Source organism: Mesoplodon bidens, assembly GCF_964165515.1.
Source record: "Mesoplodon bidens genome assembly, chromosome: 4".
NCBI lineage: Eukaryota > Metazoa > Chordata > Mammalia > Artiodactyla > Ziphiidae > Mesoplodon > Mesoplodon bidens.
The window spans coordinates 9,761,338-9,765,075 of NC_138160.1; the positions used below are offsets into that span (position 1 = coordinate 9,761,338).

Consider the following 3,738-nt stretch of genomic DNA (forward strand, 5'->3'; position numbering starts at 1 on the left):
GGGAGACAAATTTGTGCTGGGACAAAGCTTTGTTGCCTTGGGATCTGCAACATTGACACTGAACTGCAATGAAAACAGTGTTGTCGGGCTTCCCTGGTGGCGCAGTGGTTGGGAGTCCGCCTGCTGATGCAGGGGACAGGGGTTCATGCCCCGGTCCGGGAAGATCCCACATGCCGCAGAGCGGCTGGGGCCGTGAGCCATGGCCGCTGAGCCTGCGCGTCCAGAGCCTGTGCTCCGCATTGGGAGAGGCCACAGCAGTGAGAGGCCCGTGTACCGCAAAAACAAACAAAAAAAGTGTTGTCTTCTTATTTCTATGTTGGTGTGACAAGAGCTTACTTTTTAAATAAAATGCCATGATGGGGTTAATAACCCCAAAATAAGAATCAAATTGTAATGGGAAGAAGTATACAACATTATGATAAAGCTAGGTATGATCTCTCTAATTTAAGGTTAAAACCCCAGCATAGTTCTTCTATCACTTAAAGCTTTCCTTTCTACTGTTTTGATTAAATGATACCATATTGTTCTCTTTTCACTAGTAATTAAACACAAAGGTGTAGTGTCATTTAGTAACTTGCTTCCATGTGGTAGAAATTCTAATTGGTTTCAGAATTTGGGGAGAAATGTTAATCCTCATTATTAGAGGAGTAAATGTTCTAGAAAACTGTTGTTCCCTAACCTTATCATCCCTACGGAAACTTATTGGTAGCCTGAAGAAACATGTCCTATTGAAGGTCTATATCTTTGCCTCAAGTTGCCCAATCGCTGGGACACACAAGCATATGGAGATTATTACAGAGGCGCAGGGTTAATATCATGTAACTGGCAAGGGGTAACAATGAGAGTCAGACATCTGGGAAGAGAACCCCCAGCCCTACCTGCCAGCTGACTGGTCAACCAGTTGGTTAGTCAACCATGTAGACGAAGAGACTTACTCAAGTTTACATAGCTAGTCAGAGCAGCACCATGTTAAGAACCTAAGTCTCCTGAACTGGCCAGGGCTGCTTCCACCTTTCTGAGGGAATTTTATAGTCCCTCCTCTTAAATATCCTGCAGGGCTTGTGATGAAATAACCCTTGGACGTCTTGGTAACTCCTAGGTTTGTTTGCAGGACCGGTTTTACAAACTACATATTCCTTCTCCAGTGATTTGTTTTCCAGCTCCAAATGGAAACTAAGGCAGATGCCAAGCTTCTTACATTAGGAACAGGGTTTAAATGGGTTCTCACAGCTTCCTTAAGGCACCAGGCCCTTCTATCAAGAAAAAGGGTCTTTGCTATGATTATCACAAAAGAAAAACAGGGGAGTGCAGGGACCTCAGATATCCTGTTTTCATTTCCTTTGGATATGTACCCAGAAGTGGGATTGCTGGATCATATGGCAGTTCCAGTTTTAATATTTTGAGGGCAGTATGGATGGTCCTAGAGGACATACGCTGAGTGAAATAAATCAGAGAAAGACAAATACTGTATGATTTTGTATATATGTGGAATATTAAAAAGCCAAACTCATAGAAACGGAATTGAATCGTGGTTACCAGAGGCTAAGGGATGGCAGAAACGGGGAGATGTTGGTCAAAAAGTGCAAACTTCCCTTTAGAAAATGAATAAGTTCTGGGGATCTCATGCATAGCTTTGTGATTATAGATAGCAATACTGTATCACATACTTGAAAGTTACTAAGAGAGTCGATCTTAAATGTTCTCATCACAGGAAAAAAAAAAGAAATAGCAATTATGTGATACGATAGAGGGTATGTATTAGCTAACACTCTGGTGGTGATCACATCGCAGTATATAAATGTATCAAATCAACATGTCGTACACTTTAAACTTATACAATATTATGTATCAATTATATTACAATCAAGTTGAAAAAGAAAGGAAAAAAGACTCTACAGCAATTTATGGTAGCATCTGACAGCACGGAGGTAGTCTCCTGTGACTAGGGTAAATAACAGTCCTGGTTTGCTTAGGATAGAGGAATTTCCCAGGAAACTGGAACTTTCCACGTCTAAAACTGGAAAAATTCTGGACATCTTGGAAGGAGATGCCCACCCTCTCTGTGGCAGGAAGGAAATCTATACCTTGCATAGCTGAAATACACACACACACACACACACACACACTCATGCATACACATGTGGGCACACGTTTGTGCGTGCACACACACATACCGTATTCATAGGTCTGACGTTGAAATATTAGCTATTTTGTTAGCATCCTGAATATTCGATCAGGAAAAAATAAGAAGCCTTTTTTCCATGCCAACAGTGTTCACGTAAACATGGTGAACTTTCCTAAAACCCGTCAGACTTTCTGTAAGAAGTATGGCAGGTACCAATCTCCCAGAACAAGAAGGGCAAGGACTCTCTGTGTGCCCAGGGAAAGCAGCATTATAACAAGAAGCAGAGTGGCTACGGTGGGCAGACTAAACTGATTTTCCAGAAAAAGACTAAAATTACCAAGAAGATTGTGCTGAGACTTGAATGCGTTGAGCCCAACTGCAGGTCTAGGAGAACGCTGGCTCTTAAGAGGTGCAAGCATCCTGAACTGGGAAAAGATAAGAAGAGAAAGGACCAAGTGATCCAGCTCTCAGCTTCGTATCCTGTGTCATTCCAAAGACAATAAGGTCTTGAGATTATGGGTTTTTAAAAAAAAAAAAAAAGATGAAAAGATTGTAAAAAAATACGTTAGCTAAAATCCTATTCAAAGTTTGCAAATACATAACTGTCTGTTCTCTGTATAAAAATGTGAAAACGATGATGGTTTTATACTGTTGACCACATGAAACACAGCACCAGAGTTTCTGAAGTGAAATGGAAATTGTATCATTATTTCTGCTTTTCAGAGTTTTAATGATTCAGTAAAGGGAGATGACAGACTCTCCGGATCCCAGCACGTGGAAAAATGCTTTCTTCCTTGGTAGCAAAGCCCATCTGTTTTTAAACTGTGAGGGAGCTGTTGACACTTTATTAAGCTGTTGTTTTCTTAAATTGCCGTTATTTAAAGTGACACTTCCCTCCACTCCTGCTCTCCAAAGTGCAGTAACCATAACTACTTCTTATTTGGGAAACTGCATGTGGCTGTTCCTCCTTTATTAATACACAGAGTCAATATTTTGGCTTTATTTTAAGGCATCGCAGCACGTGGATGTTTTCTTGGATATTCACTTTTTCTTCCTTTATTTTTCCCCCTCCTCTCCTGCTGTAAGAGTAGATGCACTGACTGTTCTATTTCTAGCAAGAGGAAGAAACCCATGTTTGAAGGAAGTCTTGTTTGCTGGTTATTTAAAATTTTCTGATCACAGCCTGCAGCATCTGTGGACATATGTGTTGTTAAGCTGGATTTGATTACTTGACTTTTTAGTGAAGGAAGCTCCTTCCTGAAATTTCATCTCCCTTCTCTTTTTTTTCCAGCTTCCTGGTTTTCCTGTAGAACAATCTACCTTGATCTGGGCTGTAACTTGCATCCTCTCCTCCCCTCCCTATGGGGATGAACATTTCATACACAGCGAGAGGTGCTTTAAATGTCATGGTGTGTCTGCCCTTCTGGATCTCAAAGGAACATCTGTTAGAAACAGTTTTCCAAGGAATCATCAGATTCTAGGGTTGGAGTCCCAGTTTCATGTTCTTGGTACTTATTCATGTGTTTCTATTTTACATATTTTCTCAGTTTACTTCCAGCCGCTGTATTCAGAAGAAAAATAAGAGATGTCAAAGTGGAGTGGCCTTGACAAGA

At 41.0% G+C, this 3,738-nt stretch overlaps 1 pseudogene across 1 annotated transcript; it reads left to right on the plus strand.

Moving 5' to 3' along the window:
• Positions 1-2,284: 2,284 nt before the first annotated feature.
• Positions 2,285-2,644, plus strand: LOC308617037 (large ribosomal subunit protein eL42-like; annotated as a pseudogene). The gene has a single exon. The product of its transcript is annotated as a large ribosomal subunit protein eL42-like (transcript).
• The last annotated feature ends 1,094 nt before the right edge of the window (positions 2,645-3,738 follow it).